The sequence below is a fragment of the Salvia miltiorrhiza genome, chromosome 3, assembly GCF_028751815.1.
Source record: "Salvia miltiorrhiza cultivar Shanhuang (shh) chromosome 3, IMPLAD_Smil_shh, whole genome shotgun sequence".
Classification (NCBI taxonomy): domain Eukaryota; kingdom Viridiplantae; phylum Streptophyta; class Magnoliopsida; order Lamiales; family Lamiaceae; genus Salvia; species Salvia miltiorrhiza.
The window spans coordinates 43,529,268-43,545,948 of NC_080389.1; the positions used below are offsets into that span (position 1 = coordinate 43,529,268).

At 39.1% G+C, this 16,681-nt stretch overlaps 1 non-coding gene across 1 annotated transcript; it reads left to right on the forward strand.

The window, feature by feature from the left end:
• Positions 1–15,373: 15,373 nt before the first annotated feature.
• Positions 15,374–15,480, forward strand: LOC131019264 (small nucleolar RNA R71). The gene has a single exon (XR_009100184.1). It is a non-coding gene; the product is annotated as a small nucleolar RNA R71 (small nucleolar RNA).
• Positions 15,481–16,681: the final 1,201 nt, after the last annotated feature.

Below are 16,681 nucleotides of genomic sequence, written 5' to 3' on the forward strand. Positions count from 1 at the left end.
GGAGAAGGAAGTAGGGAGGGGCTGTGCACAGTGGGTGTGTGCGTGTGTTTGTGTGTGTCTATGAGAGAGAGAGAGAGAGAGAGAAGTGTGTGTATGTGTGATTTGACAATTTCGGCAGCCACGTTGGCAATTCCGGTTGTCACGTTGGCAATCCGACTAGCACCTCAAATTAATTTGGGGAAAATTATAAATGGTGGGACAATTGAGAACAAAGTACAAATTCATGTATTTTCTGATAAAAAAAAAAGTGATGATATAAACTAGAAAATTGACAAACTTGATGTATTTTACGGCAATAACCCCTTTTAAAAAATATCTATATCTCCTACTTTTTGGACAAATATACTCTAAAAAATATACTTTCTCTCTTCTATTTTATTATAAAATATTTATTTCTTAACATTCGTGCTTAGACCATGTGTCCTATTAAATTGGGACGGCTGAGTAATTTGATATCAACACAACACAAAATTGAGTTTTTACTGTATAAAATTATGAATTTTAAAAAGTAAAACTTTTGCCACCAATTCAAATCATATAGATCAAAAATTCATTTAGCAAGGTTATAAATCAACAATAGATCTCTACAACTTAAGGTTTAAATCACACGTAATTGATCATATGTAATAATTCATAATTTATTTTGTAATCGGTGCTTGTAGGGGTTGATTCTCGTGATAACATGGGAAGTTGAGAATCTATATAAGTAACTGTATTCATCGTGAAATTAATTGTGTATTGAATGTTTTTTTACAGTTTATAGGATTTGAATACAAGTGATGCATTCATCTTTCAAGATGAATTCTTATGTTCTCGATCACACATCTTCACGATTGAATGTTTTAAAAAATTCTCACGTTCTCAATGTAAATAAGTGTTCTCATTTTAACCATATGTGTAATGAGGAGTAAAGTATACGCCAATACTGGTAACTTATTTATTTATTTAATCAGCCCTTCATTTATTATAATTTATGAAATATAAAGACGAACGAGGGTCAAAGATGATACGACCCGGGAAAATATATTACACTGCGACAAAGCTGATGAAGCGGAAGAAATCAAGGAGAAGATTAAGTGAAAGCTGATCAAATAAAGAGTAGGAGAGAAGATACTACATAGACTTAAGGATGAATGTGTTGTATCAAATATGTTTTATTTTAGTCTTAATATGCACAAGTACCCAAAAAAATACTCTATCCATCCCAACAATTTTGACTTGTTTTTCTTTTTGAATTGTTCTAGTAATATTGTCATGTTTCCATTTTAGGACGTAATTAGTCTCTAATTAAAATGCACTAAACATGTAGGCCACCACCTTTACTAAAAAGTCAACCTACTTTAATAAAGGATCGTTCATTTACAATTACTTTTTCTTAAACAAGTAGGTCACCATGTTTACTCCACTAATTTAACTCTCCTTAATACTCGTGCCTAAACGAAATAGGTCAAGATTAATGGAACGGAGGGAGTGAGAAACAATTCTTATATTGCCCTAGTTATAAAATCATAACAAAAGTAGTGATTTTTAAGTAAAAGGACATAAGTACCATTCTTTAAAGTGACGTAAAGTAATATCAAATAAAAAGAAATGGAAAAACAAAAGATGTATATTTTGCATGTCATTTTCGACTGACATAAGTAAATAAAACCTTTGTTTTTTGCTTTTGCAAGTCATTTTTTGCATTTTTTTTTTATAAATTGAAGAAAACGTATGTTCTTGAGTATACGAAACTAGACACGATATTATACATGAATACATTTTAATGCTACAAACATAGTATTTTAGTTTACTATATGAGGATGCATAATTTAATATTTCGGGCTAGATATTGAATGTATATATAGTACATTATTTTTATTTATAGTAGGACACAAAAATCTTAAGTACACGGAATTGATTACACGAAATTGTGCACAAAGTGTACATGTTTGAGTTTTCGACCTGAAATATGGTTTTATTGTTGATTTTATGTTTAGGACAACATATATTGTATAAATAATAGATTAGTTAGAAATTAAACTCAGACACAGAACTATCCAAGGCTAAAGTTTATACGTACACGAAATTGAACACGACTAGGGTTTATTTGTACACATAATTGTAAATATTATTATGTACGTTCCTGACATTGTTCTTCTGCATGATTAGGGTTTTGGAGACATTGTTCTTTAATACACGGATTGGTACACGATCTTGTACACGATTAGGATTATGATGTCACGGTTTATAACGTCCATACACTGTTGTGATTTCACTATATATAATTGATTGTGTTATGTATATGTTGTTGCAACAGATGACACATCAACGTATCATTATATGTCATGGTGGTCATTAGAATAGAGCCGAGTACATAGGTGAAGACGAGGATCAGTCAAGCACCACACGTTTGGGGTTCGTTTGCAAGGTTGTTGTGGGCTCGGTGTCTACCGGTTTGATCATTGGTTAAGTCTTTTCAGGCTATCGTGGAGAAATGATTTGACTAATAACAAACCATTGTTGATACAAGGTCGCATGAGTTGACTAAGAATGTGTCGTCAAATGTGCATGTGTTTGTGGAATAGGGGCATCGCTTAATGATTATAAAACAACCACTCATATATTTACAATCGAATAATAGAAAACATCCTTCATGGTCGACATTGAAAACCGGACATGCGAGTATCGTGACTTCGAATTGGACGAGATACCTTGTCTCGACGCTTGTGCCTGTCTTATGCGGGTTGATCTTTGATACACTTTTAAGTGATTTAATTTCACTTGGATGTTTATTTATGATTAAATAGATATGTTCAAAGGTCTGGTGCATGGCTTCGTGTCATGTTTCGTGCAGAAATTTGTGTATATCATCTTTCCATATATCTAGCAGCACAAGAAACTAGAAATACTCAATGACTAAGAAGAATCAAGCTTTATACAGTTATCACTTGAAACCCTCTAGTTGCTTCTCGTAATAATCTAGGTTGATCTTCTTGTTCATCCTAAAACCTAGAATCGAGTAATCTGGTCCTCAGATATTATTCTTTATTTTAATAGATTACTCATCATTGGAACTCACCTTTAAACGTTCATCTCTTACCTAAGAGTTAAAAGTTTGTTGTAACTTTGTTGTTAGAAATAGATACAAATAAGCTGCAAAGTGTTTAACATTCTGAAAGCAAAGTTAGATACAAATAAGCTGCAAAGTGTTAAACAAGGAATCATAAATTAAGTGGATTCCCCTGTTTTCAAGGATGGACGTAGGAGCGTTTCTATCAAACCACGTCACCGTGTGCATTTACTCTCTGCTTTTTAATAAAGTGTTATAGAATTGTCATCACTTAGCACACTTATACACCTTTTGGCTACATTAGCTAATCAGTATCTAATCAACATCTCTCATCAGCTGACCATATCAACTGATCTATCTTAAACTGATTAATCTACAAGTTGAATCTCCCTCTGTCTCATTGATCTTGTCATATTTTTCATTTTGGGTTGTCCCGTTAATTAATCTTGTCCCGTTTCTATATTTGGTAATAATTTTACACTACAAACAATATGGCCTCACACTTTTACACATTTTTACTACACTAATTTAACTCTCCTTAATAACCGTGCTCAAAAGAAATAGGACAAGCCTAATGGGACGGAGGGAGTAATTAGGTAAAGCTTTTCAAGTAATGCGAGTAATTTAACCACCATATCTAGCACAATATCAGTTATTTATTTAACAAATAGGTTTTCAAGCTGTCAGTAGGTTAGTTAACTTATTACACTCTTAACGAAACTTCTCATTTTGACAAAGTCATCTCAGTCACATTGTGTTGATCGAATCACTTAATTGAAAACTAATACTTGAGTTAACTAATTATTCTTATCAATGAGCGAAAGACAATGCAACTAAGACTCTTTTCTTAAGAGCTAAAAATAATACTCCCTCCGTCCCACTTACCTTTGCGTACTTTTCTTTTTAGTTTGTCCCATTTATAATGGCACTATCTAAAAATAGCATGTGGTTTCTATCTTCTCTACACATATAAAATAAGTGGGCCCTACTCATTTTACACTCTTAACTCTTTGTTGGGAACCTTGTGGAATATCCTAACCCTTGTTTTGATGATACCAAAAATCATAGGACTTAGTTGTAATAGACTAGAATCGTTTTGAACTCAAGTGTTAGAGTTCGTTTCTAGTTTAGTTGCGGTGCTAAAGACTGAAGACTGAAGAATGAAGACTGAAGACTGAAGACTGGAGTTACCAACTGAAGTATCAGTTGAAGAATCAGTTGAAGACTGATTATTTAATGCGCGCAATGGACTGATACTAAAGTCAAGTATCAGTTGAACATTCCTCCTAGGACTGATCTTCCAACGTTCAGAGGAAGCCACGTACGCACAAGTACAGCCGCATTAAATGCAGAGATATCACAATATCTTATCTCTGCAGAGGTCATTCCTATCTGGTGGTTACTTTTCAGAGATGTCACTTCTCCTGTCCATCAAAGAGAGCCGTTTCCACACAGACAAGGAACCTCGAAGATTGAAGCCTCAGCCCAAATTCGAATTGCTCTCCAACGGAAGAAATCTTGATGACGATTTACGCCAACGGATCTATTCAAGAGTTCTCCTACAAATAGCGCTCGAGGATCACTTCAATCTTCACCGATTCAACGACATAAGCTGAAGCTCTGCCGAAATTGCTACTCAGCCTAAAGCTTAACCGCCCAAAGCTTGAATCGAAGAAGAGAATTCTAAAGCCAAAATCAGTCTCTACTGATTACATATACTCTCTTAGACCCTAGGCATATATCTGTTTACCCAGAAGCCAAAGGTCAAACTTGCTTCAAAGAACTTGTCTTTGTAAGTATAGTTGGCACTCGTTTAAACCTCTCCTCCATAAGAGTGTTTGAGTAATTCGGAGTTCAGGAAGGTACTCTGAACCCTGAGTGGGAAGTCTGAGCACGAGGTGTGCTTAGCAGGGAAATCCTACGCGAGGTGTGTGGGTGCTGAAGAGAGTTTATCTTCAGTTTACGGTTGTGTGCACCAGGCAAGCACACGGGTACGGTTTGCAGTGCACCAGGCAAGCACTTGCGGAGTGGATTGTTGGTCTGATCAACCAGCCGTGGATGTAGGAAAGGGTTTTTCCGAACCACGTAAAAGTCTCTGTGTTATTTACAGCTTTCAGTTTTACATTCAATACTTGTGCAATTTCAATTGATAAAACTGAACACTGACTAACAGGAAAGAGAAACCTTAATCCAACTATCTGCTCCACCGAGGCTATTCGAAACTAAGTTTAATTTCCACTGCGTATGATATCAATCTGACTGAACTATCCTCTGATAGTAAGGAAGAGTGATATCATCTCTATCTTTGCAAACACGACTGAAGCCCTTACGTGGATCAGTTAAGTTCCAGTGACTTAACTGATAACTCTTTACTGAAGAGCTTTCAGTATCAGTCGTCAACCCTGTTGGTCAAAACTAATTTCGGTAAAACAGGTGTCTTGTTTGCATGTAAAGTTTCGCTTTAATCTCTGACTGAGATCCCTCTGATTGAGGTCGGTAGATTGTTGTAAAAATAGCCTATAGGTGTATTCCCCCCACCATACACCTATTCGAGACCCCCCGGACCTAACAATTGGTATCAGAGCAGGTTGTATCTGACTAGGTTCTACTTGAACTAGATCCTTTTGGGGAAATTGTTGTTTTTGATAAAAAAAAAAAAAAAAAAAACTCTCTTCTCGAGGTTACCCTTAAGTCTGCTTGTTTTGTGTCCCTTTCCTGCTTCCGTGTGCTTCTACCTACATTCTCTTACCATGTACAGGAACAAGAAGGATTCCTCCAGTGATTTCACTCATACATATTTTCGAGGAATCAGCGGATTTGAGTTGGGATCATTGGACTCCGATGAAGAAGAAAGATTCATCTTTCCAGAAGAGAACATGAGTCCAACTCACTCACAACCCGAAGAATCAAGCAGATATGATCAAATGCGACTAGAGTATCAACACCTAAGATCGAGATTTGAAGATCTCCTTAGGGAGCACAAACAGATCATCAAAGAGATTGATCATTTGCAAGATGCTCGAAGGATCATCATGCGCCACTTCGTTTCAGATGATGACGAAGCAGACAAAAGAGATGTACAGGAGCGCAGACTGATCAACAGACTGAAACTACTTCAGTCTCGAAAACAAGAACTTCTACAACGTCTCAAGGAAACAGAGACAGAATTCAAATCGACATCAGAAGTTTTTGAAAGAGTGATTCATGAGGAATCTCTACTGCACAGAAGAAAGATGGAACGAAAAAGGAGCATGCAACAACAGCCAACGGACTCAAGATCAAAGGAGAATCAGTCATAACACTCAGGGGGAACTTACACTTTATACTAACGGAACTTGTAACTATCCTGTGTAAGCCTCTCTCAACAATGTCACTTGTATATATGACTGCTTTTCTTTAATAACTTTTGGCTGTATTGTGCTTAATTCTGATGTGTCTAAATGTTTACACTCCTTATTTTGTTTAATTGACACGTGCACATTTGTTTTTAAAACGGTTGTCACACGATCACACCAACTCGCCCTTTTTACTAACAAGCGGAGTGATCCACGTGGCACGACTCCATTTGCACGGATTTCAAACGTTTATTGAAATCGCTTTATGCACGACTTCTCACATCTTCAAAAACGTTTCATCTTCAACTAAAAGATTTACTCAATCTCAGAGAAATCTTTGTGTGCAAAATTTTTGAGTGTGCTTGTTTCTGCAAGATTAACAGTAAGAATCCACAGTTCCATCTCTGTGAGAATCAATCTTCAGACTTTTGCAGAAAATTTCTCAAAATCCAAATGGGAAAATCAGCATCACAACAAGTTGTGTGTTACGAATCTGTTGCAACACTGGAGTCACTCCAATAATTCGTTGATTTCAATAAAATCAATGAGATCTTAGAACGACATGGATGGAATAAGTTCATCCAATGCTCACCAAGGTTCCTTCTCGACGAATTGATCATCCGAGAATTCTACGACAACATCAAATCAGATGAATCGACTGGTGAACTCAAAACACAGATTTCTGTTTTCACAAATGAAGGTTTTTCAGAATCAATCAAGTTGTCCATCAACATATCTGAAGCAGTGAAAGATATGTTCAATCTTCCAACTGAGGGACCAGCTCCATTCTTCACCGACGAAGAAGCTACTGAGCACATGAGGGAAACACTGACAAGCAATGCACCTGCCGATCGCGTCATCACCAATGTTCTGAGCATTTCAAGAATTCATCCTCATCTCAGACCCATTGCCAAGATGATCAAGAAATGCTGGTTTGGCACCCTTGGATCCCCTGGTCATCTCTCAAGACCACACAAACTTGTGCTTATCGCCCTGATGCAGAAAGGCCCATTCAACTAGGAGAAGGCCTACATTCAGATTCTCGCTGAAGAGAAGGAGGAATCCCACTCCACCAAACATCTGCGCCAAGGAACAAGAGTCTCAGCACTCATTCTTCATAGTGCTAAGGAGACACCTTGCTTCTGGAAGAACACTACTCAAGTGTCTTCCACCATACACCTGTTTGAAAAACAGAAAAGTTCACTCAGAGGAAATATCAGTATCTCGACTGAAGTTCCTCTCCTCACTTCCGAGCCAAGATACAAGACTCGAGGCTCAACCAAGAAAAAGTTCGACAGCGTGTCGTCTCCAGTCAAGATCTCGCTGGACACCCCTAAAAAATCCCACAATGAGGAACATGAAGAAGATGCTCCAAAATCTTCTGAAGAAGTTCCAATGCCGAGCACAGAAACTTCTCAACAACAGGCTCTGCATGTCCCTCTAGCAGATGAAGAAAATCAACCAACAGAGGAGACACGAGCAACCTTCAACAGAGAAACGGAATCTAAAGAACTTCCTCTCAGAGGTTTCTTCCATTACTGTCTTGAAGGGTTCAACAAGAAGGCAAAGTTTGACGAAGTCTCTAACGACAATGCCTCATCCTCAACCTTTGTCAATCAAAAGGCCCTTCTCAAAAGCTTCGTGACACAACTGTCCGAACACTGTGTCACAACCCTTTTTCCTACAATCTTAGCCTCCCTGAATCCTGAAGAATTCCAAGCTCTTGTCAGCTATTTCTTCTATATCTTCGTCAGAACCCTACCCAAATCCCAATACAAAGAGATAGATGAAGTCCTCACTGATAGTGAGATGGAAGGCTTGGAGAATAGCATCTTTGAGAAGTTCAGAGTCACAAATGTTTGGGATGGCATCCATGACTGGGCACCCAACTTCAGACTGTACCTCACTTCCAGAGGTCTTCTCAAAGAAGATAATGCTGAGAACATGGAAGACCTCCATAAAACTCCACCTCATCAGTCGGCCCCAGCCAAAGCAACTAAAGAAGGGACGCCAACTAAAGAACAAGAGCCTCCTGAAACTTCCACGGATGAGAGAGTCCAGATGTTGGAAGAAAGGATGATGATTCAAGAAGAAGTCTCATATGAGCTGAGAGTCAAGATTGCAATTCTTGAATCAACTGTCACTCATCTCCAACAGCAACTGGAAATCCAGAACAAATTCAGCGAGGTCCCTGAGTCTGATGACAAGAACAAACGAGAAGAGGACAGAAAAGGAAAAGGGAAGCTGACTGAAAAACCCAAAGGAAGTCCTCCAAGGAAGCCAAGCAAACAACTCCACATCAACTAAGGACTAAGGAAGATCAAGGAATGTCATCTAAACAGAGACTCATTATTTTGATTATGGTGTTCCTAGATTGTTTTAGTTCGTTCTTCCTTGTTATAATTCTTTCATACTTCTGTTTGTTTTCTTTTGATCTTTAGTAAGCTCAAGCAGATTCTTGTTTGTCCTATCTTTGTTCCTTTTGCCTATTTACACTTGATGATTATGAGTTATCTAATTTAGGGGGAACACTGTTTAAATTTTTTTCTTGACTATTGTTTGGGAACTTCTTGGACTAAATGAAAATAAGGTCTAGGTGTGATTATGCTTAACTGGTGAAATTATGTTCTACTTCAGTCTTTCAATTTCCGAAATCTCCTTTTTATGCATATCTTTTCAAATCACTGTATGCACTACGCCGCCTATTTATGGCAAGAGATTATGACAAATATTCTATAATCAGTTCATATCTCATTTTTCTAGGCATTTATCTGATGGGCATTTATTACGGACGTCAAAATTTATTATATTTGATTTGGCGCGTAGATTTCAAACCGCCCACGTCTTTTCAATTGCCCTAGGAAACTGTTCTCCTCCCACGATCACACTTTCTCCATTACTGCCATTCCCCATTCTCCATCACTTCTGCACGATCTCACTAACATTCAAAATCCACAGCACTCTCCTGTGAGATCACTCTCTGCAGAAATCTTTTCACAGGTTTTCAATTCGAGATGGCTAAAACTAACATGAAAAAGACTGACAACGAGAATGAAGCTTCAATAAAGAAAGAAGTCAGATATGAACAGACGGTGCATGAGGAATCGTTTGAAAAGAAGTCGGAATTTACGAAGGTCTCAGATATACTTCTCCAGAACGGATGGAAGAAGTTTGTCACAAGCGAACCAAAGTACTTACTCGACGATGCTGTCAGAGAATTTTACAAAAATCTTAGATTCAGCAACTCCGAAGATCTAATCTCAAAGGTCAGCATCATCGACGGAGCAAAATGCATTGAGGAGACTCTCAACGTCTCCAAAATTGTCAGGGAATTGTTCAATCTCCCAAACAACGGATTTCTACTCTCTTCATTGACTGATGATGAAGCAAATGAAACTCTCAAGACTGCACTGAAGGATAAATCTGAATCAACGAAAAGTCAGATCACTCTATCTCATCTTCATCCAGAGTTTGCCATGTTGGGCAAAATTATCCAGAAGTGCTGGATTGGTGCTACAGGGACTCCTGATAAAGCATCTCAACCGCAGAAGAATGTAATGGCTGCTCTTATGAAGAAAGAATGCTTCAACTGGGAAGAAGCTTACCTGAAGCTTCTTTACAACGAAGCCCACAACACACGACCGGCAACGATGGTCCGACAAGGGAACAGGGTATCCCAGATCATCATCGAGGGGACAAAGAAGCACAAGTATGTGCAATGGCCTGAGATGATCAAATTCACAGACAGCCTACGTCTCTTCAAAATTGCATGAAGAGATCCCAAACCTTCCTCAAAAGAGAAGGTAATCGACATCTCTTCTCCTCCTTCATCTGATTCTGAAGCCTCTGATTCACTTCCTTCAAATCCTCGCACGAATGTGCCACGACGAGTACGTACAATCCGCCCCAAGAAACCATCTATACCAACTGAGATGCCTTGGAAACTCTCTCCGAGCTCCAAAGGCAAAGCAGTTGTAGAAACTGCACCAGAACCAGTGATCACTATTATTATAGCAACAAAAATCGCAACTAACACGATGTAATTGTAGCAAATAACAAGTAACCGAGTATCGTATCCACAGGGACTATTATAGCGAATCACTCTAAGTAATCCTAAATAGACTCTAGTAATATTCAGGCAAACGAAAATAAAGAGGATTGATTAACACTAAACGCAAATAGCAATAAATAAAAGATCGTAAGAAAAATCAAATATAAAAGACAACTGATCCTAGGGTAGTAAATTCATCAATTAAATCTACGCAATTAATCTATTAATCATATGTAACAATTTAATCCAGTTATGATGAGAGATCACTTAATTAATCAATTACTCTCGCTAGAGCAGCAACGATCGTAGATTAGTAAATTATCTATCTCCGTTAGGTCTCAAGAAAATCTACTAACTCCCAAAAGTTCCTAAGAATAGCTCCCTATGATCCACCTATCTCCGCTAGGTCTCAAGGTTAAAATCATATCATACATTCCTGAATCCGCTAAACAGTTATCTCCGTTAGGTCTCAAACCGAATAGCTAAACATGCAAACTATTGATCAAATAATTCACAAGAAATTAAGCACCAGGAATTATGAATCATAAACTGGAAGGTAAATAGATACTAACAAATAAATCACATAAATTCAATCAACTATTTACAAACCCTAGAATCAGCTAAAAGAAACTAGCCAGACATAGCAAAATAAAACAGAAGCATAATTAAATTGAACGCAATTGTAAAAACTGAATTGTATAAAAACCGAATAAAAACTGAAATAGCGGCTTGAATCTTCAATCTTGATCCAAGCCTTGAAAACTGAAAAACAATAAAATTCTAAAGCTAGAAAAACTAAAGTATGAATGCTAGGGTTCTCGGATATGTGTGTGTCCTCAATAGGTCAAAAGAGGACCTATTTATAAGCTTCAGATTTCCTTCGGATCACCATGGAAGTTGCCATGCAAAGTAGAATTCTAAAGGTAATAGAATCGTGTGAAATAAGGCAACTCTCCAGCTGGATGCGCGCTCCGGAAAATACTCCCACTTTTGCCAACTTCGCAGCTCTCGCCAGAGGAATGGATGATTTCCCTGTTATCGCCAGAGGAATGGTATTGCCAGCGGATTTCTTCCGCTCTGACGCTTTTCTGCAGAGGAATGGGTGATTCCTCTGCTCTGGCATTCTCGATTATGTTGTAATGGAATGGATGATTTCTCTGACCTGGGCGACTTCCCTGTTCAGAGGGAAAACGACTCCTCTGACAGCGGGGAAGGGAATCATTTGGCCTCGACTCCTCTGTCGATTTGATTTCTCTGCTCTGACTAGCGCTCCGGAATGGCGACTCCTCTGGCGCCTTATGAGTCCTCTGGCGTTTCCGCGCTCGCTTCGATTCCTCTGGCGTTCGCGGATTTCGCTGCACTGAACTTTGATTTCTCTGACTCCAGAGGAATGGTGATTTCTCTGCTCTAGAAATGTCGGTTCCTCTGCTCTGGAAACCAGAACACCTGGAGAACGCCAAATTCTTCCAAATTCATTCAAAACTGCATTCTTCCATCTCGAAAGCCTAAATCTCCTGCAAAGCATAAAATACACCATAAACGCACCAATTTCCAGAAGATTATCTTTAAACATGCACAAAAAACCCTTAAAAATAGAGTAAATTAAGCATAAATCAACTCCCCCACACTTAGTCTTTTGCTTGTCCTTAAACAAAATCTATATGAATCCTAGGATGAAATTGATTTCAATAATGTAAATTTCCAATCAAACATTCACAAAGTCAATTCAAAACTTTACAGTCAACACACATCTCTCGATCATGCAAGTAACTCAAAGTTTAAGAAGCAACAAAAGAGTAATGCAAGTAATTCGATCAGACCCAATTCTCCGCTAGAAGTGAATTCCCTAATGTGATCGCCTTTATAATCAATATCATCAATTTTTCACACTTTGTGTGCTTTGAGATTTCAACAGTTGAGCCATATTTCATGAAATAAAACCATTTGGATGTAATCCAAAGTCTTTTCACGTGGTTTCCCATGCTCATAGTTAAACTAGAGGAGCAGAGACTCAGAGCTATCACATTTCAGAACAGGCCAGATGTTTCAGAGCTGGCAATTTTGAAGTTGGCAATTCGTCCAACATTTTTCACATTTCACAGATAAGATACGATCGTAGGCAATCACAATGACAACACTCCTTCTAGCATCTACCGGACAAATTACGTTTTACTAACTTACAAAAGTGTTGCAACAAAACTCATAATTCTTCGCACAAACAAGAAACATATATCAAAAGTAAAACAAGAATATCCTCCATTCATTCACAAACCCAAAATGCACATCGAAAACCATCTTCTCTTCCACAAATTCATAAAAATTAGCTAGATTCGAGGCCAAAAACTAAGCATAGAAAAATTGATCTCACCCAAATTTTGAAAAATATAAGCAACTAAACACCCCCCCACACTTAAAACATGCCATGTCCTCAGGGCATAAAAGAAATACGAAGAGTGTAGAAAACATCCCTGATTATCGGCAATGCAAAGCTGAACCATCGTGAGAGGCGGTGAAAAGGGAGGTTTGTGGCCTTGGGCAGAGTAGAGAGTGGTTGCGCTGGACAGGGCAGCGAAGTGAGTGTATCGCTGGCAGAGCAGCGCGGATAAGTATATCGCTGGCAGAGCAGCGCTTAACGGGGCAGCGAAGCGAGTGGCTGCGCTGGACATGAAGACTTCCAGCAATCTGGTAGAGAAACACATGTTCCTCTGGCGGTGGCATGAACAAAGCGCGAGTTCTGGCAACTTCCAAGCTCAACACCGTACTAAAAACCCGAACAAAACAACAAAACAAAAAGAAACAAAACGAAGAAAAACGAAACAGAAAGAAAGGAAAACAAAACAAAGAAAAACAATTGGGTTACCTCCCAACAAGTGCTTAATTTAACGTCTAGAGCTCGACGATACCTCAAAAACTCATGGAGGTCGGAAACAACACTCTAACCATTGGAAAGCTTTTCTACTCTTGGGTGCCCTCTCCACCAAAACACTTCTCTTGGCTCGAACATCCTCCACCAGCATTGCCCCCTTCTCATTCTTGTTCCGAAAAATCCGGAATTTCACTTTCTTCTTCTTGGGGGTATGGGTTTTCAAAGACCCCCCATCATGCTCCAAAAACAGACACATCTCAAAAGTCAGAACTTCTTTTGGTTTTGGAGTCTTTTTCTTGGCTTCATCCTTGGGCAGCTCATTTTTCTCAACTTCTTCATCCTCCGACTTTGCTAGAAAACTGTCAGCCAAATTAACCACTTCATTCTGGGGAACTTCCTTTGGTGGAGGTTTCTTGAAAATCACAGTTTCCCCATAGGCTCCCAATGTCATCGTCCCCCTTTGCATATCTAGCTTTGCTCCACATGTGGCAAGGAAAGGTCTCCCTAACAGCAAAGGCATCTTTGGATCCTCCGGAATATCCAACACTACAAAGTCGACTGGGAAGAAAAAATCACTCACCTTCACAAGCACATCTTCCGCAACTCCTAGAGGTGTAGAGCAAGACTTATCAATAAGCTGAATTGTCTTGTTAGTTGGCTTCAAATCCCCCAGCTGCAACTTCCTATACACTTTGAGAGGCATGACATTTATGCTTGCTCCGGTGTCACACATTACTTTCTCAAACAATGACTTTCCAATCTTCACAGGAATATTGAAGCTGCCCGGATCTTCTCTCTTTGGAGCCAACTGATACTCCTTCACTGCGAGCACCTCCTCAAATTCATTGAATGCACTCTTCTTTTCCATCACAGCCTTCACAATTTGCACCTCATTTGGCTTATTTCTCAAGATCTCCACGGAGGGAATATTCACAGCCAACTTCTTAAATGTCTCCAAAAATTTTGAGCTTTGCTCATCTAATCTTGGCCTCGGGGATGGAAGAGGGAAAGGTGCTACAGGCTTGTACTCTGGCCTGGGAAACGTAGGAGTAGGAATAGGCTTCTTAACAGCAGAGGTATTCGACGATACCTTAGAAGTAGGTGGCGAATCGCACACAATCGTCTCCAGGTCATCATCCTCCATAATCTCTACATTTTTTTCCTTGCCATCCTTGTCGTCCCTGCCATCCCGCTGCTCTGTACGATTCCTCTGCTCTGCAGAGGAATGGTGATTCCTCTGCTCTGCATGATTCCGCTGCTCTTCATCCTCAACTGAATTATCAACCACCCGGATGGAATGACATTGCTGATTTTGCTGAGGCTGTTGATGTTGGCTCTTCGGATTGAACTGAGCGTTGCTAGGAAATTGGCCTGGCTTGTGCTGCGCAGCTGCTTGGTTGGCCATCTGACCAACTTGAGTCTCCAATATCTGCACTTGCTTGGACAGTGCTGACACATTTTGTTCCATGATGAACATTTTAGTTCCCAAGTTTGCCGAGTTTGCCTCCATCTCGGTGACCTTTACCAATACTTGCTTCATCATTTCCTCCATTGAATCTTTCTTTGGCTCATTGATTACTCCCCCACTAGAAACAGAAAATCCTGGTGGAGGTTGCAAAGCATTGTTGGGATTTGAATAGGAAAAATTTGGATGATTCCTATTATTTGGATGATACGGGGGATTTCCACCCTGATGTCCCTGATAGTTTGGCCTATGGAATTTGTACTGCCGCTGGACAAAATTAGCATCTTCAGACTGTGCCACATCGGATAAAATCGGCTGCTGAGGGATTTTGGCTAGCAGTGTTTTTCTCTCCAACTCATACTGTTTTTGAAAAGCTTCGTATTTCTCTTTAAAATCATCTCTCTCCTCGTTTACAGCTGCAATTCTTCTCGTAGAATTTCTGTCATTCGGCCATTGATAACTGTTGGAGGCCATCTCTTCTATCACACGATAAGCCTCCTTTGTATTTCTATGGAGAAGACATCCACCTGCAGTAGCATCCACCATACTTTTTGTCAGACCAGTCAAACCATTATAAAAGTGAATGATTTGCTGATCTTCCGTGAAACCATGTTGTGGGCAGTTCCTAAGCAGCTCGCGAAATCTTTCCCAGGCATCATGAATGGTCTCATCTCCTAGCTGGGAAAAGTGAGAAATCTCTGCAATGATTTTCTGAGCTTTAGAAGCAGGAAAGTATTTTGCCAGGAAAGCTCTACACAAATCCTCCCATCCAGTAATGGCACCTCTGTCCAAACTCTTGAACCACTCCTTTGCTCTGTCTCTGAGAGAGAATCCAAACATCTTCATTCTGATGGCATCAGGTGGCACTCCATTCTGCTTAATAGTGTCCCAGATATCTAGAAACTGGGTAATGTGAGCATGCGGATTTTCAGAAGCCGCTCCACTAAATTGTTCAGCTTGCACCATGTTTATCAATCCCGGCTTCAGCTCGAACGTGTTAGCCTGCACAGTTGGTCCCCAGCTGCCTCCTTGGAATTGATCAACTCGAGGCTGATACATGTGATTCAGTGGTGGCTCTGGTGGAGGAGCCCGGTTGCGCTCTCTCTCTTCGTCTAGCTGCCTCTGAAGGTGTGTCACAGCTCGCACAAGAGTTTCAAGGTCCATGTTATTCTGTTGCTCTGCCATTGCTTGCTTCTTCTTTTTGCGGTTGTCTCTTTTGTATTGCTTTTCGATTTCCAAGTTCAAAGGTACTAGATGTTCCTTTCCTTTGGATCTCGTGTTCATACACGCCTGAGACAACAAACAAAAACAGAAATTTAAAAACTAAAAATAAAATAAAAACTTATAACGCCTGAAATAATGCTTAAATTTAATCAGGAATATTAAAGTAAATTCTAAATAGTCCCCGGCAACGGCGCCAAAAAGTTGATCACTATTATTATAGCAACAAAAATCGCAACTAACACGATGTAATTGTAGCAAATAACAAGTAACCGAGTATCGTATCCACAGGGACTATTATAGAGAATCACTCTAAGTAATCCTAAATAGACTCTAGTAATATTCAGGCAAACGAAAATAAAGAGGATTGATTAACACTAAACGCAAATAGCAATAAATAAAAGATCATAAGAAAAATCAAATATAAAAGACAACTGATCCTAGGGTAGTAAATTCATCAATTAAATCTACGCAATTAATCTATTAATCCTATGTAACAATTTAATCCAGTTATGATGAGAGATCACTTAATTAATCAATTACTCTCGCTAGAGCAGCAACGATCGTAGATTAGTAAATTATCTATCTCCGTTAGGTCTCAAGAAAATCTACTAACTCCCAAAAGTTCCTAAGAATAGCTCCCTATGATCCACCTATCTCCGCTAGGTCTCAAGGTTAAAATCATATCATA